The sequence below is a fragment of the Canis lupus genome, chromosome 11 (assembly GCF_048164855.1).
Source record: "Canis lupus baileyi chromosome 11, mCanLup2.hap1, whole genome shotgun sequence".
Classification (NCBI taxonomy): Eukaryota; Metazoa; Chordata; class Mammalia; order Carnivora; family Canidae; genus Canis; species Canis lupus.
Genome location: NC_132848.1, coordinates 18,454,480 through 18,480,239, shown reverse-complemented (window position 1 = coordinate 18,480,239; position 25,760 = coordinate 18,454,480). Strand labels below are relative to the sequence as shown.

Sequence of the window (25,760 nt, the reverse complement as noted above, 5' to 3'; positions counted from 1 at the left end):
TATTAAAATTTTTCTTCTGAGGACGCCAAGGAGATTTACCTAATTGGTGATGAAGTTAAAATAGGGGTAGGTGCAGACTTTTTACAAACCCCCCACCCGAAGCTGCAGACAGTTTTGACAGAGGAAAATGCCTCTGGGTTTTGAAGACGGGGATAAGGGCCCTCAGTGAGAGGGACACAGGCCACGGAAACACACCCTGGGCCACAGCACCTACAAATGAGATGTTCAACGGGTGACATGCAGGTGGGGACCCAGCGGTTGCCGAGCCCCTGGAGGTCAGCACAAGAGGTTCTCAGCATAGCAGGAGGCTTGCCTGAGACCCCATGAGTGTTTCCTGAAGCCAGGAGCTGGGGGAAAGCCTCCTGGGAGGTGAGGCCTAGCTGGCCAGGGAAGTAGGGCCTGGTGGTGGGAGGAGCCAGGTCGGGAAAGGCTCTGGCCCAGGTCAGCTCGGTTGCTGACACAGCATCTGGACCTGCCTGCGTGTCACAAACACCTGGACAGCGGGCAACGTCTGCTAAACGACCCTTTGCAGAAACTGGAAAAAGGATAAGGTTACTGAGCAGCATCCACATTCATGAAGCCTTCACCATCCTGGGGTCCAGGAGGCCTGCATCTTCCGTCAGGGCCTCTGATGGGGATGCCCCGTCAAGAGGCGGCCAGGTCATGAGTGTGACTTGTTGTATTACTCTGCTGGCCCTTGAGGCTAAGCAAATATCCCTCATACAGGCTCATTACAGAAGCCACCTCATCTAAGAGCTTCGTTGATTTTATTAATTTTATAATGACCTAATTATAGCTAATTAAAGATAGGAGTTCTGTTCTTTTTTATTGTTATTTTTTAAAAGATTCTGTTTATTTATTCATGACAGAAAGAGAGAGAGAGAGAGGCAGAGACACGGGCAGAGGGAGAAGAAGGCTCCATGCAGGGAGCCCGACATGGGACTCAATCCCGGGTCTCCAGGATCACACCCCAAGCCCAAGGTGGCGCTAAACCACTGAGCCACTGGGGCTGCCCAATTCTGGTCTTTTTATAGTTGAAAATCAGATTGTGTCACTTTCTAAAGTCTCCCCATCACTTTAAATACAAATCAAAATTATTACCATGACCTACAAGGCTTGACACTGCCAGACCTACAGTCCTCCATGTGCAACCTCTTCTTCTGAGACAGTGGCCAACAACAGGCTTCAGCCTCTGCTCATGCTGCATCTCCATCCCTAGCCCCTGTGGCGGCATCTGAACCCACAGAGGTCAAATGCAGCTCCTTTTGGCTCCTTGGGTTCATTCCTTATCAGAACTGTAGGAAGCTGATAAAATACACTTGGCATCAAAATCTACAAATTATTTTTTATAAAGGTTTTATTTATTTATTCATGAGAGACCCAGAGAGAGAGAGAGAGAGAGAGGCAGAGACACAGGCAGAGGGAGAAGCAGGATCCATGCAGGGAGCCCGATGCGGGACTTGATCCTGGGTCTCCAGGATCATGCCCTGAGCCAAAGGCAGACACTCAACCACTGAGCCACCCAGGCATCCCAAAATCTACAAATTCTTGAACAAAGATTTTCAGTTGGCTCAGATTTCCCATTTCAAGGCCCATTGTCAAACTTGCAGAGCTGAGAACTCTCAATTTCGTGTTCACTTCAATGAATGATGCATTTTTATCTGAGAATCTTGAAGCCAGGATTCCCAGAGACTCACGGGAAGGAGGAGGTATCTTGGCCCGAGCTATATTCCATACACCAAACACGACCAGGCCCGCCTTCTTCATGCCATCAGTGCTCTGCACATGGGCCTGTGAGTGCTTGGCTCCCTGAGCCCTCAGAGGTTCGTGTTTCTGTTCTTTTTTTCAATTCAACTAGTGAACATATAGCACACCCTTAGTTTCAGGTGTAGTGTTCAATAATTCATCAGTGGTGTAAGACACCCAGTGCTCTTCACCCATGCCCTCTAAAGAGCTAAACCGCTGAGCCACTCAGGCTGCCCCACCATTTCCATTTTTGAGAAGAGACACTGAGGCTCACAGGGGTTAAGTCACTGGCCAGAGATTATGTTTGTCTAGTATGTGGTTGAATGGGTCAGGGGCTGGTGTAGAGGCCTGAATGGCAGGCTGCAGATATGGTGGCACTGGTGGATTGAGAGCTTGTGGGAGCCAATGCCCTCTGATTCCTGCATCTGGAAAAGCTTCCCCAGAGTGTATGCTGTTGTGTCATAAATGGAGGACTTTGGAGAGTCACGTCAGGGAGAGCTTTGTTTACTTTTATCTCTATTTCATTACAGAAACTTTCAATAATACACAAAAGTAGGAAGAATACTAAGGGAGCACCTGGGTGGCTTGGTGGTTGAGCGTCTGCCCTCAGCTCAGGGTACGACCCTGTGGTCCTGAGATCGAGTCCTGCATCAGGCTCTCTGCATGGAGCCTGCTACCCCCCCTGCCTGTGTCTCTGCCTCTCTGTGTGTGTCTCTCATAAATAAATAAATAAATAAAATTTAAAAAGAATATTAAATAACATTCCATTTAACCTTATGCACTCATCTGCCAGCTTCAAAGTATATATGTGCATCCATCTTATTTAACCTGCTCACTCTCCTTTCCTCCTGCAGATTTTAAAGCAAATCCCAGGCATTATATTAATTTTATCTGAGGAAAACTTCAATATGTATTTATGATAATACATATTTTTTAAGATTTTACTTATATATTTGAGAGAGAGAGAAAGAGAGAGAATGAGAAAGAAAGACACAGATGGAGAAGGGGAGGCAGATTCTCTGCTGTGCAAGGAGCCTAATGTGAGGCTTGATCTCAGGACCCTGAGATCATGACCTGAGCCAAGGCAGATGCTTCACAGAGTGAGCCATCTGGGAGACCCTATGATAAGTATTTTAATCATGACCACAATTCTAAATCACATCTAATAAGATTTCTAACAATGCTTTAACATCAATACTTGGCTTATGTTCAAATTTCTTGATTTTATTTTTTTAAAAAAAAGAATCCTTCCTACAGTCGGTGTATTTAATCAGGATCCATAGAAGATGGACACATTGCACTTCTGGGCTGTAAACCTCTCACACTTCCCCTTTTCCCATGCCTTTTATTGTGTTGACAGGGGGTTATTTGCGCCTATAGAATTTCCCACATTCTGTGTTTACCTAAGTGGTATATTTGACTGAAGTGTAACCTGGATGCTTAAATATAGAGGCTTGGTTAGCTTCTTGCTTGTTGTTGTGCAGGGATATTTCATCATGGTCTTGCATTCTTATCTCATGGTATCTGATTTTGTCAAACTGATGAATCCGGATGGAGGTTTTCAGATGATAGCGATATCCTGGTCATCACAATCATGGTGACAAGGAAACAACACCTGCCTGACACTTTGCTAAATGCTGCATGTATGTGTTTTCATTCCAATCTGTCTTCATTTTACAGAGGAAGTGGATGGACAGAAGGACTAAATATGAGATTACCTAGGCTACGCCGCTGGTATCTGATGAAGCTGAAATTAAGCCCAGATCGGTCTCACTGTGTTGTCTAAGTGTCTTCAGGGTTGGATAACTTGGGTGCGAGGAGGCATCCCACATGGGATGTTGTCTGGGGAACGGAAAGAGGGAGATTTAAGTGAGATTTAGTTTAAATGAGTCAAAGAGGGTGCCCCACAGCCCGGGCTCCTGAAGGAGACAACCAGGAAAGCTGTCTCTGACCTGTCTAGAGAAGGGATTCTGTGAACAAGGGCTATTTAGGGGTGTGTGTTAGGTATGGGTGATGCTTGCTTCATCCCTGTTCTATTTGATGGCAGGTATATGTGGAGTAGGGTAGAATTGTGAAGCCAAGCCAGGATCAATTGGGGAGGCTGCACTTGGCTGCCGAGAGGTGACCATGTGGGGGTCCCTGAGGGGTGAGGAATTCAGACCTCAGCCTATGTGTGAACCTGTCCTCAGAACAAGACACCATGGCCCACTTGTCAGGAAGTTCTGGTTGGCCTTGGGATTAGTATCCAAGAACGAGCGATGTTTGCGCTGGGATGGAAAGACAGGCCAGGAGGCCCAGTGGGAAAGGTCATGCTTTCTCATCATCAAGGAGGCTAAGACACGTAATCATAGCCTTAGAATAATTGTAGCTCTTACTGGATTCTCTTCTACTAGAAAAAAGTGTTGCCATTAGAATCAGAAGACCTGAATTTGTGTCCAGCCTTTAACACACTTAACCCTAAGTGTTCGTTGAAACTCAGTAGGCCTCTGTTTTCTCTCCTCCTTACTGGGGACAACCCCTTCAGAATCCACTCACTAACCAGTTGTGGTATGTTCCTTATGTGCCAGAAATTATGTCCTGAGAACTGGAAATAAAAAGTCATGATGGTGAGTCATGGCCCCTGTGCTCAAGAGCTATGGGTGAGGGGATTTCGAAGGAGCTTAAATGAGACAAACCACTGAGATTTGTTTATAAACTACTGCTGGATACCAAATGGGGTAAGGCCTCTTACTGATGGTTTGGATCTACTGTGCTTTTCATTGGATGCAGGGCAGAGTTTACCACAGAAGGTATGAAGAAGATGAAGAGGATCCCTGTCCTCAGAGCACTAGAATATTGAGGAGGAGGTAAATCACATACAAAAATGGCAACAGGACATGGCCAGAAAGTAAAAGTGTCACGATCAACTTATAAACAAAACATCATGGTTTCGGGACAGGAGAATATGGTGTTCAAAATGGAAGAGGTCATGTATCCGAAAGACTTCACTTTTTTTTATTTGTTTGTGTATTTTTTAGGATTTTACTTATTTATTCATGAGATGCAGAGAGAGGCAGAGACACAGGCAGAGGGAGAAGGAGGCTCCCTTCAGGGAGCCCATTGTGGGACCCTATCCCAGGATCCCAGGGTTGCACCCAGAGCTGAGGGCAGACACTGAAACCCTGCGCCAACCGCGCATCCCAAGGCTTCACCTTTGAATTGCATCTGGGAGACTGAGGCACCTGGAAAGATGGATTCTTAGACAAAACAACCTTCTGTCATTCAAAGATGAGCCAAAGAAATGGTCCAGCTTCCTGGCAAAAACACTGGGGAAATCATCCTCGAGGAGCCCATCAGCTGGGGAATCAGCTCCAAGCCATAAGTTCTTCTTTAGGCTAAAATTTCATGTGTGTCTCCAGATGTAAAGTGTTCTCTGAAACCACAAATCCTACCTTCAAATTGACAATGCAAAAAGGAGACCAAAGGGGACTCTAGGTGATAGGGGTTCCCTGGCAAACTGAGCCTACATACCAAAGAAGCCTTTTGTAGAGGAGAGCCCCCGGTGCCTTAGAGGTCGTGTTTCCAGAAAGCAGCCTAGTCATGGCAATGCCTGGAGAGCATCCTTTTAGGGACCAGTGTGGGAGCAGTTTCCACTTTCCTGCCCAAGCTCCTGGATCCAACCTATGCCCTAAGATGTACTTGAGCAGCCTCAGGCAAACACCTTATGGTGGTGATGCCCAGAGAAGAATTGACAGGTCTTTAGGGGCTATCATAATGAAGCTGCACTATGACTATAGGCCTTTCAAAGTTAGAGAGAGCTCTAACCCTGCCACCTCATCAGATCATCATCATGGGGTTTGTTCAAGGTCACAGTATGGGGAGAATCAACGTACCTCTGATATGAGTCCTGTTTGTACTATGGTTCCTGGGGAAAGATAGAGGACTAGAGATGAGGCAAGTTTCCAAACCTGACTTCATTGCCCTTCCCCACATCTAACCCACATGCAAACAAGAGGGCTTAGTCCCTCTCTGTGAGGTTGTAAACTACTGTCATGTGCGAGTGACGTCAGAGAGCTGAGAGGTTTGCACCATGGCCAAGCAATGCTTGGGGTCCTGCCCAGGACCACTCCACAGAACCCAGGGGGTCAAGGACCAAGTCTCAGAGGTTATGAGACTGACTCAGGACATAGGCTGGTAAGCGGTGGGCACAAGCTCATCAGCGTTTGGTGCTTTCTTTTGATGACTTCCTCGAGGTATCCTCAGTGACCACGGTTCGTTCTCAGTGTCTATGTAGTATTTGCAGTGTAAATAACACACCTCCTTCCTCCTTAGTCTGGAGCTTTTCTGGGACAAGACCAAGGTCTCCTCCCTGGTGCATTTCTTCACAGCTGCCCTAGGTCTCCTCGCCTACATAAAGACAACCTTTCTTTATTGTGTCCCAATTGAAATATAGAAGAATTGCATGTGCCTACGTCCAAAGCACAACTCATCGCCATTGGTGAAGTATCTCCTGTGGGGCCGCCCACCGAGGGGTTCTCGCTGGGTTGCCTCAGAGCACGGAGAGCTGGGTTCCAGTGTGGCACTTTCCCTGGCAACCTGACCTATCAGAGTACCCTTTCTTCTCCTGCTCCCCTTGTAGACACAGATGTCGTGCTACCTGCAGCATCACCTCTGAGGTTTGCCCAGAATGTGCCTCCCTTCTGTCTGCACCACCTGTGACCTCTCCAACTTGTGAACTGCCTCTGTTCATGTGGTCTAAAGCCCCAGATATTCACATGATGTCAGAGACCAATGATCCATTCTGTAAATGAGGAAACTGAGATCCAGAGAGAATAAAATAAGAGGCAAGAATAAAGTACCTGGTAAGTTGGCTGCACAACAGGGTGGAGCCCTGGGCTGCTGGTCCTTGTTCTGATGCTGCTCTCATTTCCACACCCTGGCCCCCTAGGAAGAATAAGGAGGGAACAAGCTCTGAGACCTGGGTCCCGTGGCATTTCCCTTGCAGGATCTCTGGACCCACTTCTCCCTTGACGCATAGTAATGATGGTTCACATTTCCTGAGCACTTGCTGTGTACCAGGCGCTTGGCTCAATCCTTACTATGCTTTATATCATGTTATCCCTTACCACCAGTCCTAGAAAGTAAGTGTAATCATTACCCCCATTGTACAGAATAGGGAGCTGAGGCTTACAGAGTTTAGGTCATTTAAGGAATCAGCACATTTGTAGGGAGGAGTCTCAAATCAATTACATTCGATGGAGCTGTGAATAGGGACTGAGCCTGGCCACACAGCTTAATCAGAGCGATCTGTTCTGGGTGATGCAGAAAAAGAAGGGAAATGATTCTTCTGGATTTCCAGGGGTAGGTTCACTGAGTCCAGGTTGCTATCACTTCTGATCAGCAGGATAAGTTGGCAGGGGCTGCTCAGAGAAGCCAAAGTAAAGGACTGGTCATGTTAAATAAATGTATCACAAGCTACTCATCTTATCCCCAGTAGAATAAGTAAAACAAAACAAAACAAAACAAAAAAACAAACATACAAAAAAATCTTTCCTGACTAATGAGCAGAGAAGCATCATGTCATTATGTCAACCTCTAGGACATGATCTTCACATCACCTGATTAAAAATCATGGCCACAGTCACATCCAATTGTCCTCAAGAAGTTACATGCCCATGTATGTCTTTATATATCCACCTATAGATACACATACATACCCCAGGCTTATGCTAAGAGTTCATCTTTCCTCTCAATTTTGCCACTATATCAGTCACTAATGCCTATTGATCTTACATGCAAAATGGTTGTTGCTGCTCCATTTATTTCCCTTCAGTCTCCTCTTGTGTGAATTCAGTCTCCACTGTTGGAAGACAGAGATGGTTTATCATGCAAGTCCGTCAAGGTGCAGTGCTTCAGGAGAGTGGAGCACAGCCATAACTGTAGGGGGTAAGGGGTGATGTCAAGGGAGGCTCAGAGGCTGACCTGCCATCTTGCCTCCTCTCGCATCCTTTCCTAAGGCAGCCTCACCATGGAGAACCTGCCTTTGTATTCTATTCACATCTGTTCACTCTTGTTCATTCCTTTGTACTGTACTCCTTTACTCCCTTGTCTGTGTTTCTGGAATAGTCTTAAAGGTGACAGCTGATTTCTCCCTCTATCTCTGGTTCTATGTTCAGAATCTTGTGAGAAACTTTGTAAATATTGGCTTAGTTAATGAGAAAATGGGGTTCTGGTTCAATCTGGATCAATAACTGATTGAAGCAGCAATGAAGAGTTATGAATTAATGGGTCAGTTGTATTTGTAAAATAAGCCAGTAAATGATTTTTTTCTGTTGATATGTCAATAAGGGAATATCAGGTTATCGATATTTACACAAAGAAGTTGAAAATTAGCGCCCATGCAAGCTTACACAGAGATGCTTTTAGCAGCTTTATTCATAACCGCCAAAGGTCGAAAGAAACTGACATGTCCTTCAGTAGGTGGATGGAGAAACAAACTGTGGCACATCCAGATAATAGAATATTATTCAGTACTAAAAAGATATGGATTATCAAGCCATAAAGAAGACCTGGAATAAATTTTAATATATACTACTAACTGAAAGAAACTCCATTCTTAAGGGGAAGAATTTACAAACGGTACGATTCCAATTACATGGCATTCTGGAAAAGGCATTTCAAATCAATATGTATTGAGTTTTGACTACATTCAAAGGCTTTGTGAAGTTAGGCATCATTGCTCCTGCTCTGCATATAAGAAAACTGAGGCTAAAAATTAGTGAAAGGGAATAAAGGGAAAGGAAAGAAAATGAGTGAAAATATCAGTGAGGGTGGCAAAACATGAGAGACACCTAACTCTGGGAAATGAACAAGGGGTAGTGGATGGGGAGGTGGGCTGGGGGTTGGGGTAACTGGGTGATGGGCACTGAGGGGGGCACTTGGCGGGTTGAGCACTGGGTGTCATGCTATATGTTGGCAAATTGAACTCCAATTTTTTTTAAAGAAAGCCAGTTCAGAAGCACAATTAAAAAGTTATTGGTAGCTCTGGAAAAAAAGGACAAAGGATTCAAAAGACTTCATGACTGCATAATTCAGATCTAATCAGGCAGAAATTAAAAATCAATTAAATGAAATGCAATCCAAACCAGAGGTCCTAAGGATGAGGTTTTATGAAGTAGAAGAACGAGTGAGTGACATAGAAGACAAGTGATGGCAAGGAAGGAAGCTGAGGAAAAAGAGAAAAACAATTAAAAGATCATGAGGAAACATAAGGGAATTAAATGACAGCCTCAGAAGGAAAAAGCTACGATTAATTGTGGTTCCAGAGGGTGCCAAAAGGGACAGAGAATCAGAAAGTGCATTTGAACAAGTCATAGCTGAGAACTTCCCTATCTTGGGGAGGGAAACAGGCATGAGTTCCAAGATATAGAGAGATTACCCCCTAAAATCAATCAAAACTGTTCAACACCTCGACATTTAATAGTGAAACTTGCAAATTCCAAAGCTAAAGAGAAAATACTTAAGGCAGCAAGAGACAAGAGATCCCTAACTTATATGGGGAGAAATATTAGATTAACAGCAGACCTCTTCACAGAGATCAGGCAGGCTAGAAACAGTTCTAAGTAGAAACCATATCATAGAGGTATCAAATCAGAGGGAAAAAGATTTCCACTGTGATGGTCCATCATACGAAGACTGGGTTAGCAATAGAAGAGGGACTTACTTCTGTAGTTTAACATGCCAGTCATATAAACTGTCATTTATGGGTCTCACTGAATAAATCCCTGTAAAGATACAGAACATGTAGGATTCTCTTTTTTTAAGGGAGATAGGTGTGGGAAGGGACAGATGGAGAGAGAGAATCCCAAAATGGCCCGGAGCCTGATGTGGGGATCAATCCTGTGACCTTGAGATCATGACCTAAGCAGAAAAAAGATATCAAATGTTTAACCAACTGAACTACCCAGGTGCCCCTAGGTTACTCTTTTTAATTATTACTTCAGTGTAAATGAACACGTTAGACAATCATGAAATCTACATATTTTGAGTTAAAACACAAAACAAAAAATAAATAAAAACACAAAACAATTAAGCTATATTGTAAATACTTTGCCATTGGACCTGAATAGCTTAGGCTCTTAACAGATAATTAAAGCCATCAACGAAAAGGCTTCTTTAAGGAGTTGAGAAAGTGTTACCATTAATTGTGAGTGGGAGGAAAAAATTATGCGAAATCATATGTCCTTAAATATTCTTCTAAACACATGCAAGTATTTTTATAAAAATGGAATCCCAGGCAGTCCTGGTGGCTCAGCAGTTTGGCGCCATCTTCATCCCAGGGCATGATCCTGGAGACCCGGGATCGAGTTCTGCGTCAGGATCCCTGCATGGAGCATGCTTCTCTCTCTGCCTGTGTCTCTCAAAAATGAATAAATCTTTAATGATTGAAATTACCAGATAGGGTGACAGAACATGATAGACTCCTAACTCTGGGAAATGAACAAGGGGTAGTGGAAAGGGAGGTGGGGCGGTTAGGGTGACTGGGTGACGGGCACTGAGGGGGGCACTTGACAGGATGTGCACTGGGTGTTATGCTATCTGTTGGTAAATTGAACTCCAGGGAAAAGAAAATTATAAAAAGAAAAAAATGGAATCCCTCTACATGGTTTATAATCTTTCTTCGACTTCCCAGGGCATCTTTTCAACTTAGTATATAAGGAGTCTATCGTAAATTTTTAAATAACTCAATGGAAAATTATTTTATTCATATACCATAATTTAACCAATTCCATGTAATATCTGATTATTAATTTTAATGTACTACAATGCTATAAAAACAGGAATTTTTAACATTTAAAAGTAAACCCATAGGTAAGTACTTAACTGTACTTTATTGGTTTTCTACAGATAAACTTTTAGATTTCTTTTAAAAAACAGGATCACAAAACATCTAATAACTCAGACACAAGGATGGTTTACCTTAAAACCCTAAAGCAAAAATTTTTTTTCTTGTTTTAATTTAAGTGAGCTCTAATGATTTATATTTGGTCACTCTGATAATTACTGAATGGATCACAAAGCTACCTTCAAACATATTAAAGTTCAACTGTTTCCCTTATTCAATACAGTTAGAATCTCTGTGACAATAAAAAGGAACTTTACTTCAAGTATTGAGATTCCACAATATTTAAGTCACAATGGGTAAGAAAGAATAAATGATGAAATGAACTAAAAATCCCACATATTTTTTAAACCCACCTATTTTTAAAGTTAGACCATAAATACACAATAAAAGTTGATTCTGTTGTTTAAAGAAAAGGAAAAAATCAACTCAGCAACAGTTCTTTGTTCATATAATCATATATATATACATATATATACATAATTATATACATCATAATATATATGTATCTATGTATCTTATTTCCTTTCTAAAGCAGATATTACTAATAGTTTTCCCAGAAGATAAAAATCATGAGTTAATCCCCATCAGCAAGAAGACAAATACTTTTTAAGATAACAATTTTCAAAAATCAAAAGAACAAATAAACAAGTAAACTCATCCTACTTTACCTTCCACATCTTTGACTTACTTGAGTAAATCTACATTTTACATTCCTAAAATCAAGTTGATAAGCCTTTCTGCTTCTATCTAGTTATAAGAACTGAAGTTTTCCTCTCTGAAAATTAAAAACAGCATTAAGGAGAGCAGAGATCCAGAGGTCCTTACCTGCTTTATACCTATGTGATTGTATATGTCCCTGAGCTCTGTCATAAGTCTATCTGAAGCCTGCATAGACCTAGACACTGCACCCTGCAACATAAAAACTGCTGTTGACCAGGATCTATGGAGTCAAATAACTGAAAATTTCAGTAGAGAAACCTGAAATGAAAATATCCAAAGACATTATAAAAACAGATCATAATTAGACAATAAAAAATCAAAGAAGTTTAATTAATTGATGATTATGAAGTTTCAACAGGAATATAAAATGGGGAATAAGTCTGGCCTATTTCCTGTTTGTTAACATCTGAATAAAAAATGTCTAACCAGCACATCTATTTTACCACCGCTCCTGCAATAACCTATAACTTAGAATTAACCTATTTCAAACTCCACTTATTTTTTGAAATATTACTTTTTTTTAGGATTTTATTTTTTAGAGCACTTTTAGGTTCACAGAAAAATTGAGACAAAGTACAGGGAATTCCCATATAAGAGCTCCCACCACACACGGTCCCCCTCATGATCAATATCCCTCACCAGAAGGCACATTGCTTAAACTGAAGAGTCTACACTGACACATCATTCCTAGTGAAATCCATTATTATCTTAAGGCTCACCTTTGGTGCTGTACACTATATGGGTTTGGAAAACGCAAGGACACATATGCATCATTATATTAGCATACAGAATATTTTCATTGCCCTAAACATCTTCTGTGCTCTGTTTATCCCTCAACCTCAGATTAAATGAATACAATAAGATGGAAGAAGAGAGACTAATCTATCTCCATACAACATCTGGTATCTCCCTACATAGCAATTCAATCCTGGTTTCTGAACCTGTGTCTAAAGCAAAGGTCCTCCGATGTCATGGGTTGGGAGGAGTGGCAAGATGGTGGAAGAGTAGGGTCCCCAAGTCACCTGCCCCACCAAATTACCAAGATAACCTTCAAATCATCCTGAAAATCTATGAATTCGGCCTGAGATTTAAAGAGAGAACAGCTGGAATGTTACAGTGAGAAGAGTTCATGCTCCATCAAGGTAGGAAGACTGGAAAAAAAGAAACAAAAGACATCCAAGGGGGAGGGACCCGCCAGGAGCCGGGCTAAGGCCAGGCGAGTGCCCCCTGGACAGGAAAGCACCGTCCTGGAGAAGCAGGAGCTGCACCAATCTTCCCGGGAGGAAAGGCACTCGCAGGGAGTTAGAGCGGGACCCCAGGAGGGGTGGGGATGCCCTCAGACTCCCTGGGACACTTATAGATACCTGTGCCCCAGGGAGAGTGAGCCGAGCTCCATAAAGGGCTGCATTGCGTACACGGCTTGACCTGGGAGCAGCTCGGATGGGATCGGGTGGCGGCTCGAGGAGAGGGGGATGCGAAGCCCCTGCAGCAGCTCCAAGGAGTTCAGGCGGAGGCTCCGCAGAGAGGGGGCTGCCCGGCTGGCTGGGAGAGCCAATCCAACAGCACAGACCCGGGAGCACAGGGCACCAGGGACACAGCCCAAGATCCGACCTCTCTCTGGGACAGGCAGAGGCCAGGAGAGCCCAGGACAGCAAGGACACTCCTGCTCCAAGCTGAGCAGATCAGCAGGCCCGTCCGCGGAGCATCCAGGCCTCTGCAGGCTGAGAGCTCCATAGTTACTGCGGGAGCTGAATCCAGGGCTCCAGAGCTGGCCGCCGCCACTGTGGTAGTTCCTCCTGGGGCCTCACAGAATAAAGAACACCCACTGAGCCCTGCACCAGGCAGGGGGCAGAACAGCTCCCCCAAGAGGTAACACCTGAAAATCAGCACAACAGGCACCTCCCCAGAAGACCGGCTAGACGGACAAGATCCAGGGGAAGTCAAGGGAATTAAAGAATACAGAATCAGAAGATACTCCCCCGTGTTTTTTTCTTTTTGATTTCTGTTTCCTTCACCCACCCTTTTCTTTCTTCTTTCTTTCTTTCTTCTTTCTTTCTTTCTTTCTTTCTTTCTTTCTTTCTTTCTTTCTTTCTTTCTTCTTTCTTTCTTTCTTTCTTTCTTTCTTTCTTTCTTTCTTCTCTTTTTTTCTCTTTTTCTTCCATTATTCTTTTTGCTTTTTCTCTTTTCTTTCCTTCTTTCTCTCCTCTCTTTTTCGCCTTTTCCCAATACAACTTGTTTTTGGCCACTCTGCACTGAGGAAAATGACTAGAAGGAAAACCTCCCCTCAAAAGAAAGAATCAGAAACAGTCCTCACTCCCACAGAGTTACAAAATTTGGATTACAATTCAATGTCAGAAAGCCAATTCAGAAGCACTATTATAAAGCTACTGGTCCCTCTAGAAAAAAGCATAAAGGACTCAAGAGACTTCATGACTGCAGAAATTAGATCTAATCAAGCAGAAATTAAAAATCAATTGAATGAGATGTGACCCAAACTAGAAGTCCTAAGGACGAGGGTTAACTAGGTGGAAGAACGAGTGAGTGACATAGAAGACAAGTTGACGGCAAAGAGGAAAACTGAGGAAAAAAGAGACAATTAAAAGACCATGAGGATAGATTAAGGGAAATAAATGACAGCCCAAGGAAGAAAAACCTACTTTTAATTGGGGTTCCCGAGGGCGCTGAAAGGGACAGAGGTCAAGAATATGGATTTGAACAAATCATAGCTGAAAACTTTCCTAATCTGGGAAGGGAAACAGGCATCCAGATCCAGGAAATAGAGAGATCCCCCCTTAAATCAATAAAAACCTGTCAACACCTCATCATTTAATAGTGAAGCTTAAAAATTCCAAAGATAAAGAGAAGATCCTTAAAGCAGCAAGAACAAGAAATCCCTGACTTTTATGGGGAGAAGTATTAGGGTAACAGCAGACCTCAAACAGAGACCTGGCAGGCCAGAAAGGGCTGGCAGGATATATTCAGGGTCCTAAGTGAGAAAAACATGCAACCAAGAATACTTTATCCAGCAAGGCTCTCGTGAGAATGGACAGAGAGATAAAGAGCTTCTAAGACAGACAGGAACAGAAAGAATATGTGACCTCAAAACCAGCTCTGCAAGAAATTTTAAGGGGGACTCTTCAAATTTCCCTTTAAGAAGAAGTCCAGTGGAACAATCCACAAAAACAAGGACTGAATAGATATCATGATGACACTAAACTCATATCTTTCAATAATAACTCTGAACGTGAACGGCCTTAATGACACCATCAAAAGGCGCAGGGTTTCAGACTGGATAAAAAAGCAGGACTCATCTATTTGCTGTACACAAGAGACTCATTTTAGACAGAAGGACACCTACAGCCTGAAAATAAAAGTTTGGAGAACCATTTACCATTCAAACGGTCCTCAAAAGAAAGCAGGGGGAAGCCATCCTTATATCAGAAAAACTAATATTTACCCCGAAGACTGTAGTGAGAGATAAAGAGGGATACTATATCATACTTAAAGGGTCTAACCAACAAGAGGACTTAACAATCCTCAAAATATATGCCCCGAATGTGGGAGCTGCCAAATATATCAATCAATTAATAACCAAAGTTAAGAAATACTTAGATAAGAATACACTTATACTTGATGACTTCAATCTAGCGCTTTCTATACTCGAAGGTCTTCTAAACACAACACCTCCAAAGAAACGAGAGCTTTAAATGATACACTGGACCAGACGGATTTCACAGATATCTACAGAACTGTACATCCAAATTCAACTGAATACACATTCTTCTCAAGTGCACATGGAACTTTCTCCAGAATAGACCACATACTGGGTCACAAATCGGGTCTGAACCGATACCAAAAGACTGAGATCATCCCCTGTGTATTCTCATACCTTAATACCTTGAAATTGGATCTAAATAACAACAAGAAGTTTGGAAGAACTTCAAACACGTGGATGGTAAAGACCGTCCTGCTAAAGGAGGAAAGAGTCAACCAGGAAGTTAAGGAAGCATTAAAAAGATTCATGGAAACTAATGAAAATGAAGATACAACCGTTCAAAATCTTTGGGATGCAGCAAAAGCAGTCCTGAGGGGGACATACATCGCAATAGAAGCATCCGTCCAATAACTGGAAAGAACTCAAATACAAAAGCTAACCTTATACATAAAGGAGCTAGAGAAAAAACAGCAGATAGATCCTACACCCAGCAGAAGAAGAGAGTTAATTAAAATTCGAGCAGAACTCAATGAAATCGAGATCAGAAGAACTGTGGAACAGATCAACAGAACCAGGAGTTGGTTCTTTGAAAGAATTAATAAGATAGATAAAGCATTAGCCAACCTTATTAAAAAGAAGAGAGAGAAGAATCAAATTAATAAAATCATGAATGAGAAAGGAGAGATCACTACCAACACCAAGGAAATACAAACGATTTTAAAAACATATTATGAACAGCTATACGCCAATAAATTAGGCAATCTAGAAGGAATGGATGCATTTCTGGAAAGCCACAAACTACCAAAACTGGAACAGGAAGAAATAGAAAACCTGAACAGGCCAATAACCAGGGAGGAAATTGAAGCAGTCATCAAAAATCTCCCAAGACACGAGTCCAGGGCCAGATGGCTTCCCAGGGGAATTCTATCAAACGTTTAAAGAAGAAATCATACCTGTTCTACTAAAGCTGTTTGGAAAGATGGAAAGAGATGGAGTACTTCCAAATTTGTTCTATGAGGCCAGCATCACCTTAATTCCAAAACCAAAGACCCCACCAAAAAGGAGAATTACAGACCAATATCCCTGATGAACATGGATGCAAAAATTCTCAACAAGATACTAGCCAATAGGATCCAACAATACATTAAAAAAACTATTCAACATGACCAAGTAGGATTTATCCCCGGGACACAAGGCTGGTTCAACACTTGTAAAACAATCAATGTGATTCATCATATCAGCAAGAGAAAAACCAAGAACCATATGATCTTCTCATTAGATGCAGAGAAAGCATTTGACAAAATACAGCATCCATTCCTGATCAAAACTCTTCAGAGTGTAGGGATAGAGGGAAAATTCCTCAACATCTTAAAAGCCATTTACGAAAAGCCCACAGCAAATATCACTCTCAATGGGGAAGCACTGGGAGCCTTTCCCCTAAGATCAGGAACAAGACAGGGATGTCCACTCTCACCACTGCTATTCAACATAGTACTTGAAGTCCTAGCCTCAGCAATCAGACAACAAAAAGACATTAAAGGCATTCAAATTGGCAAAGAAGTAGCCAAACTCTCCCTCTTCGCCGATGACATGATACTCTACATAGAAAACCCAAAAGACTCCACCCCAAGATTGTTAAAATTCATACAGCAATTTGGTAGCATGGCAGGATACAAAATCAATACCCAGAAATCAGTGGCATTTCTAAACACTAACAATGAGACTGAAGAAAGACAAATTAAGGAGTCAATCCCATTTACAATTGCACCCAAAAGCATAAGATTCCTCAGAATAAACCTACCCAAAGATTCCTCGGAATTAACCTACCCAAAGAAAGAAATTGAGGAAGACACAAAGAGATGGGAAAATATTCCATGCTCATGGATTAGCAGAATTAATATTGTGAAAATGTCAATGTTACCCAGGGCAATATACACGTTTAATGCAATCCCTATCAAAATACCATGGACTTTCTTCAGAGAGTTAGAACAAATTATTTTAAGATTTGTGTGGAATCAGAAAAGACCCCAAATAGCCAGGGGAATTTTAAAAAAGAAAACCATAACTGGGGGCATCACAATTCCAGATTTCAGGTTGTACTACAAAGCTGTGGTCATCAAGACACTGTGGTGCTGGCACAAAAACAGACACATAGATTAATGGAACAGAATAGAGAACCCAGAAGTGGACCTTGAACTTTATGGTCAACTAGTATTCAATAAAGGAGGAAAGACTATCTATTGGAAGAAAGACAGTCTCTTCAATAAATGCTGTTGGGAAAATTGGACCTCCACATGCAGAAGAATGAAACTAGACCACTCTCTTTCACCCTATACAAGGATAAACTCAAAATGGATGAAAGATCTAAATGTGAGACAAGATTCCATCAAAATCCTAGAGGAGAACACAGACAACACCCTTTTAGAACTCAGCCACAGTAACTTCTTGGAAGATACATCCGCGAAGGCAAAAGAAACAAAAGCAAAAATGAACTATTGGGACTTTATCAAGATAAGAAGCTTTTGCACAGCAAAGGATACAGTCAACAAAAACAACCTACAGAATGGGAGAAGATATGTGCAAATGATGTATCAGATAAAGGGCTAGTTTCCAAAATCTATAAAGAACTTATTAATCTCAACACCAAAGAAACAAACAATCCAATCATGAAATGGCAAAAGACATGACCAGAAATCTCACAGAGGAAGACATAGTCATGGCCAACATGCACATGAGTAAATGCTCTGCATCACTTGCCATCAGGGAAATACAAATCAAAACCACAATGAGATGCCACCTCACACCAGGTAGAATGGGGAAAATTAACAAGGCAGGAAACCACAAATGTTGTAGTGGATGCAAAGAAAAGGGAACCCTCTTACACTGTTGGTGGGAATGTGACCTGGTGCAGCCACTCTGGAAAACTGTGTGCAGGTTCCTCAAAGAGTTAAAAATAGACCTGACCTACGACCCATAATTGCACTGTTATGGATTTACCCCCAAGATACGGATGCAATGAAACGCTGGGACACCTGCACCCTGATGTTTATAGCAGCAATGTCCACAATATCCAAACTGTGGAAGGAGCTTCGGCGTCCATCGAAAGATGAATGGATAAAGAAGATGTTGTTTACGTATACAATGGAATATTACTCAGCCATTGGAAATGAGAAATACTCACAATTTGCTTCAACGTGGATGGAACTGGAGGGTATTATGCTGAGTGAAGTAAGTCAATCGGAGAAGGACAAACATTATATGTTCTCATTCATTTGGGCAATATAAGTACTAGTAAATGGATTATTGGGGGGAGGAGGGCAATGAATGGGAAAAATAGAGAGGGAGACAAACCATGAGAATCCTAACTCTGTAAAATGAACAAAGGGTTGGGGAAAGGTAGGTGGGCGGGGGGCATGTGGTGACTGGGTGATGGGAACTGAGAGGTCACCTGTTGGGATAAGTACTGGCTGTTATACTGTGGGTTGTAAATCGAATTTCAATATACATGAAACGTCAAAGATTCAGGTTACCAAAATTTTGGAAGGTATTTTAAAGGTTTACCCATAAAACTTTTTAAAAAATTTTATATATATGCCCTTAACAATGAAACGGAAGGTATAGAAGACAGACAAAATCGACCATTTTAAGTAGTTTTTGTGCACAAACCGCAACAGGTACAATTTGCCTAATCAATTGAGGTAACAGCAAAACTGAATAGGCCCCTCCCTCGGGCCTGATTTTTTTTTTTTTTGAAGAATTTCAGAAGAGCAGGTGTTACCACTCCTTCAGTGTTTGGTCGAAATTCCTGTGAGGCCATCTGGTCCTGGACGTTTGTTTGTTGGCTATTTTTATTACTGACTCAATTTCCTTGCTGGTATTCTGTCCATTGAACTTTTCACCTACTTCCTCCTTCAGTTTTTGTAGCTTCTAGACTTCTAGGAATTTATCCACTGCATGTAGGTTGTCCAATATGCTGGCCAATAGTTTTTCATGATATTCTGTTTCAATCATTTAATGAATGTATGGAATTGGCTGTAATTTCTCCTTTATCCTTTTTTATTCTGTTTGAGTGCTTCTCCCTTCTTCTTTCATGAGTCTAGCTACAAGATTATCATTGTGTTGAGCTTCAAGGAACTAGATAGTGGTTTCGTTAATCTGTTCTACTGGTTTTTACTTATGTTTCTGTAACATATATTTCAGCTCTAATTTTTAGTACTTGTGGCCTTCTGCTGTTTTTTGGTTTTATTTACTGTTCTTTTAAGAGTCCTTTAGTGTAGGTATATGTGGTTTGAGATTTTTGTTTGAGGTAGGTCTGTATTGCAGTAACCTTCCTTCTTTAGGATCCATTTTGCTGTCTCTCAAAGATGCTGGACAATGGTCTTGCCATTTTTATTTGTTTCCATGTAATTTTTTCAGTCTTCTTGGAGTTTTCGTTTGATGCATTCATTGTTTACTAGCATGGTGTAAACCACGTGTATGTGTTTTTTTACAATTTTTTTCTCTTGGGATTGATTTCTGGTTCCACAGCATTGTGCTCAGAAAAGATGCTTGGTATGATTTCAATGTTTTTTAATTTCTCAGACTTGTTTTGTGGCCTGATCTGTGACCTATGCTGAAGAAGGTACCACGTGCACTTGAAAGGAATGAGTATTCTGCTGTTTGAACAAGTTTGAACCAGTGCATTAGTCCAAGTAATTGTTTCCTTTTTGATTTTCAGTTTGGGTCATCACTCTATTAATGTAAGAGAGGTGTTAAAGTCTCCTACTATTGTTGTATTACTGTCAATTAGTTCCTTAAAGCCTAATTGCTTTATGTATTCAAGTGTTCCCTATGTTGTGTGTACATATATTTAAAACTGTTAAATCTTCTTGCTGTGAGGTCTCCACTTTATTACATAATGTCTTTCTTTGTCTCTTACTACACGCTCCATTTTAAAGTGTGTTTTGTCTGGAAGAAGTGTTCCTACTCCTGCCTTCTTCAGACAACCTCTTGAGTGATAAATATTTTTCTCCATCTGCTCACTATCATTCAGCAGGTGTCTGTAGATCTGAAGTGAATCTCTAATAGTCAGCATATAAGTGAAACTTGTTTCCTTTTGTTGGTGCTGTTGCTGTTGTTGATTGAAAGAGTTTAGTTTGTTTTGTTTCATTTTTTAGAGTTTTGTTTGTGAATCCACCCTGTCACCCTATGTCTTTTCATCAGAGTGTTTTGTCAATTTACATTCATAGTAATTATTTTTTTATTGGAGCTCAATTTGCCAACATATAACATAACACCCAGTGCTCATCCCATCAAGTGCCCCACCCCAGTGCCCATCACCCATTCACCCCCACACCGTGCCCACTTCCCTTTACACCAGCCTTTGTTAATTTCCCAGACTTAGGGGTCCCTCATGTTCTGTCTCCCGTTCTGATATTTCTCACTCATTTCTTCTCTTTTCCCCTTATTCCATTTCACTATTTTTTATATTCCCCAAATGAATGAGACGATATAATGTTTGTCCTTCTCCAATCGACTTATTTCACTCAGCATAATACCCTCCAGGTACATCCATCTCAAAGCAAATGGTAGGTGTTTGTCGTGTCTAATGGCTGAGTGTTCATTTCCCAGAGTAAGAAGTCTTTCATGTTCTGTCTCCCTTTCTGATATTTCCCACTCATTTTTTCTTCTTTCCCCTTTATTCCTTTTCACTATTTTTATATTCCCCAAATGAATGAGACCATATAATGTATGTCTTTCTCCGATTGACTTATTTCCCTCAGCATGATAGCCTCCAGTTCCATCCACGTCGAAGCAAATGGTGGGTATTTGTCGTTTCCAATGGCTGAGTAATATTCATTGTATACATATACCACATCTTCTTTATCCATTCATCTTTTGATGGACTCCAAGGCTCTTTCCACAGTTGGCTATTGTGGACATAGCGCTATAAATATCAGGGTGGAGGTGTCCCAGCATTTCATTGCATATGTAACTTTGGGGTAAATCCCCAGCAGTGCAATTGCTGGGTTGTAGGGCAGATCTATTTTTACCTCTATGAGGAACCTCCACACAGTTTTCCAGAGTGACTGCACCAGTTCACATACCCACCAAAAGTGCAGGAGGGTTCCCCTTTCTCCACATCCTCTCCAACATTTGTGATTTCCTGCTTTGTTAATTTTCACCATTCTTACTGGTGTGAGGTGATATCTCATTGTAGTTTTGATTTGTATTTCCCAAATGGCAAGTGATGCAGAGCATTTCCTCATGTGCTTGTTGGCCATGTCTATGTCTTCCTCTGAGATTTCTGTTCATGTCTTTTGCCCATTTCATGATTGAATTGTTTGTTTCTTCGGTGTTGAGCTGAATAATTTCTTTATGGATCTTGGATACTAGCCCTTTATCTCATACGACATTTGGAAATATTTTCTCCCATTCTGTAAGTTGTCTTTGAGTTTTGCTGACGGTATGTTTGCTTTGCAAAATCTCCTTATCTTGATGAAGTCCCAATAGTTCATTTTTACTTTTGTTTCTCTTGCCTTCATGGAAGAATCTTGGAAGAAGTTACTGTGGCCGAGTTCAAAAAGGGTGTTGCCTGTGTTCTCCTCTAGGATTTTGATGGAATCTTGTCTCACATTTAGATCTTTCATCCATTTTGAGTTTATCTTTGTGTATGGGGAAAGAGAGTGGTCTAGTTTCATTCTTCTACAAGTGGATGTCCAATTTTCCCAGCACAATTTACTGAAGAGACTGTCTTTTTTCCAGTGGACAATCTTTCCTCCTTTGTCGAATATTAGTTGACCATAAAGTTGAGAATCTACTCCTGGTTTCTCTGTACTGTTCCATTGATCTATGTGTCTGTTTTTGTGCCAGTAGCACACTGTCTTGATGACCACAGCTTTGTAGTACAACCTGAAATCTGGCATTGTGATGCCCCCAGGTCTGGTTTTCTTTTTGAATATTCCGCTGGCAATCCAGGGTCTTTTCGGATTCCACACAAATCTTAAATAAAATGTTCCAACTCTCTGAAGAAAGTCCATGGTATTTTGATAGGGATTGCATTAAAATACAAAATCTAAAAAAAAATAAAAAAAATAAAAAAAAAATCTATCACGCTGTAGGAGCACCACCATGGTCCAGGTCACAACGAAAGCCCCGCTGAAGGTGAGCTCACATTCCAGAATAAGGGAACAGACGAGCAAACAATCCATGTGAGAGATGGTCAACAGGTATAAAAAAGGGCTTATTTACACAAACACTTCACCAATAATTTCATGTCATGAAAGGCGTAGAACAAAAACGTGAAATTCTATTAAAAGGTACAAGACACTGAAGAACAGATGCCAAAAGAAACAAACAACGAAACCAACCCCAGAAAGAAAAATGGAGTCATTGAGATAAAGAAATCAGTGGATAGTATACACTTCAGATGGACACTACGTACTTTTTAAACATTGTATATATTTAATCACGAGAGACACAGAGAGAGACAGGTAGAGACACAGGCAGGGGGAAGGCAGGCTCCAGGCAGGGAGCCGGATAAGGGGCTCCTTGCCAAGACTCCAGGAACGCGCTCTGGGCCGAAGGCAGGTGCTAAACCGCTGGGCCACGCAGGCATGCCCAAGATGAAGGATTTGAACCAGTGCATGCGGGCAGAAAAAAGTGAGGCTCCACAAAGGAAAGGTCCGACTGACGCTTGAAAGTCATCTTTATTTATCCACGCAGCACACAGGCTGGGTTTCAGGAACGAGGCTGAGATGGGCGCTGAACACTCCGCGTGGCGATCATCTTCTCCCAAGCTCCACACTTTAGCGTTGTGGATCGCGATATCGCTGTGCACCCTGACATGGTACAGCCTGTGGTCATCACGTTCCGGGCTGACCCAGAGAGGAGATCGTGGGCATCCGAAGGATGCCCCAGGGGAGGGAGGGCGACTTGGGCTCCGAGTCCGTGGGGCCTGGGCCAGCACACCCCAGGGGCTCAGCACACCATCATAGGATGAAAGAATGGACGTCGTTGACGTGGTTACACGGAGAAGCAACAGCAAGCAATCTGACACGTCCATCTTAGAGAAGCTGTAAGATTAACTTACACAATTAACTTAATGGATCCATTTTCCTCAAATTTACCAGGAGGGCAGAAGTTGGGGGTGTTTGAGTGTGGCTTCCCCAGTGTCCCCACAGTGGGAGTGGTGTGGTCTCATGTCCGGGAGGGGTGCCAGAAGATTTGCTATTGGAGTGGTGTAGAGGGGGCCCTAAGTTACATTGGGGCTGATGGAGCTCTCTCAGGCTCAGCTCCCCTTGTGGAGGTTGGGCTTCCCCGCTGGACCCTTTGGTCTCCCAGTCTGCTCTCCACGGAGTGATGCCCCACAGGCGAAGAGAAGCTCCAGTAAATGAGGAGCTTTTTACTAAGGCCTTCCTTCCTTCCGTCTCTCCCTCCTTCCTTCCCTGCCTATTCCTTCCTTCCTTCCTTCCTTCCTTCCTTCCTTCCTTCCTTCCTTCCTTCCTTCCTTCCGTCCTTCCCTCCTTCCTTCCTATCTTTCCTCTCCTTCCTTCCTTCCTTCCTTCCTTCCTTCCTTCCTTCCTTCCTTCCTTCCTTCCTTTCTTCCTTCCTTCCATCACTTCCTGCATTCCTCCCTTCCTCTCGCCTTCGGTCCACACCTCCCTCCTTCCCTTGATTTCTGAGAACTGAGCTCTTTACCCCAATACCCCGTAGGCAGGCCTGTGGCAGAGACACCCGCCCGGACTAGAGTTAGAATGGGGTGAGAGGACCACGCCCCACAATAGAAAGGCAAGAGCTAAGGATTTTTGGCTCCTGTGGTAAGTCTGGTATCCGGTAGTAGCAAAATTATTCTTACGAGTTCTTAAAGGAGTCATGGGTATTCTTGGCTCTTTGGCCTGTCGTTGTAAAGTACAATCAACTCCTCACGTTTCCTGAAGATATGTGTTAGAATTTTGAGTGATCTTCCACTGAATCTATATTGCTTTATGTTGACGATTTTAAGATATATATATATATATATATATATATATATATATATATATATAATCTGTTTATTTGATGCTATCATCTGGAAAGGATAGGCATGTATACTTTCCTTCTAGGCTTTGGTGCCTGCCATTTTCTGGGATTCAGGTGTTAAATGGTCAGAGCTTCAATGAGATCATAATTGGGGGCCCCCTTCCTTTTGGCAGGAGGCATTTCTGAAAGGCAAAAAAGTCCCTAGTCCATTTCCACAAATCCTAGGGTGCAGAACAATAGAGACTTGTAGGAACCGCACCAAGGAACCTTGTATCCTTCTATGTTTATAATAGGGGTTTTGTGCTTGTGTGGGAGTTCTTAGAGGTCACCCATTCCGGCATTCACTTTCATCAAGGGCAGATCAATAGGACTCACCCGTGTAGATTTCAGATGACATGATTTCCACTCACTCTTCTCTACCTTGTGTCCCTGGTCTTGCTGTTTGCTCGGTGGTCACAGTCCAAATTCCATGGAGAAACCAGTTATAAATGTAGAATTCATTCAGGCCGTCTAAGTAGGAAAGAGAGGAAAGAAACTGGTTTTTGGCAGAGACGATCTTGTAAAGGTATCTCTGGCATCTGAAGGCGATTTACAAGGATGAAGATAACATACACAGAATAATACGATAACCATGTTGTGGGTGAAAACACCAACATGGACAAGGGTTACCCTCCGAGCTAAATGTTGATTGGCTTTGTCTTGAGTTCCCAACATTCACCAAGTGAAGCTCCTGCGGATCGATTGTTCTGGCAATTCTGGATGATATCAGAACCGTCCCACTCACAGGGAAATCATCTCTCCAGGATAGGATTTGTGTATCACGGAGGTCTGGATGGAGTTGGCTGGAATGTTGGGGAGGATAAGACTTTAACGTCTACTTAGGGCTGGGAGGGGGAGTAGGAGCAAAGAACAAACTGGAGTAACGGAGAACAGTAGCGGGAGAAAAGGAGCGGGGGCTGGAGGTTTTGGAAGGAATAGAGCAATATTTGGGTGGGGAAACCTGTACGTTAGGGCGGCAAGGAGGGACAGCACTATGAACAGGAGGGAAAGAGATAGGCTTATGAGTTGAGAGAGGTGGCCGACGCTGGAGAGTATTCTGTGGATGAAAAGAGTTACACACAAGAGGAAACTTCCTCGGACAATGAGAGGAGGAAGGAATAGAGTAGATAGGAGGACACCGGGGTTGAGGGGAGGAAGGAATAGAGTGGGTAAGTGGAGCCCGGTGTCGTGAGGAGGAAGGAAATGAGTGGGGAGTTGGAGCTCGGGGTGGAGAGGAGGAAGGAATAGAGTGGATAGGTGGAGCCTGGGGTGGAGAGGAGGACGGAATAGAGTGCGTAGGTGGAGCCTGGGGTCGAGAAGAAGAAACCCGAGGCAGCTTTTTTGTCATGTCTCCAACGGCCTTTGGCTAGTTACTCATCTTGACCAAATGAGTAACTGGACATAAGCTCAGACTTACCCCATTATTTATGTCCCAAGCTAGGCCGTGCATCATCCCCTGGCTCAAAGCCCATTATGATATGTTTGTGCCCCTCCCTCTGGGCACGTACGCAGGCTCACCAGCCATGGGCATGGCCCCGGGTGCGAGGTTGGAGAGTGATCCCAGGAAATAGCAGACAGAAGAAATGTGATAGGGGTCCCTAGGCCTTGGGAGAACATGTAGTGTTGCCCCTCACTACACAAAGATCGATCAAAGGG

General features: G+C 42.6%; 1 long non-coding RNA gene across 4 annotated transcripts; it reads right to left on the bottom strand.

Moving 5' to 3' along the window:
* Positions 1-1,386: 1,386 nt before the first annotated feature.
* On the bottom strand, positions 1,387-25,514 carry LOC140642573 (uncharacterized). Of its 4 annotated transcripts, none has more exons than XR_012039012.1 (6): positions 24,678-25,514; positions 24,441-24,575; positions 7,519-7,662; positions 6,585-6,669; positions 5,619-5,650; positions 1,387-3,588 (listed from the first exon to the last, which is right to left on the bottom strand). It is a non-coding gene; the product is annotated as an uncharacterized lncRNA (long non-coding RNA). The 4 variants fall into 4 exon arrangements; XR_012039014.1 differs by having other exon boundaries at positions 7,519-7,585; XR_012039013.1 differs by lacking the exon at positions 5,619-5,650.
* Positions 25,515-25,760: the final 246 nt, after the last annotated feature.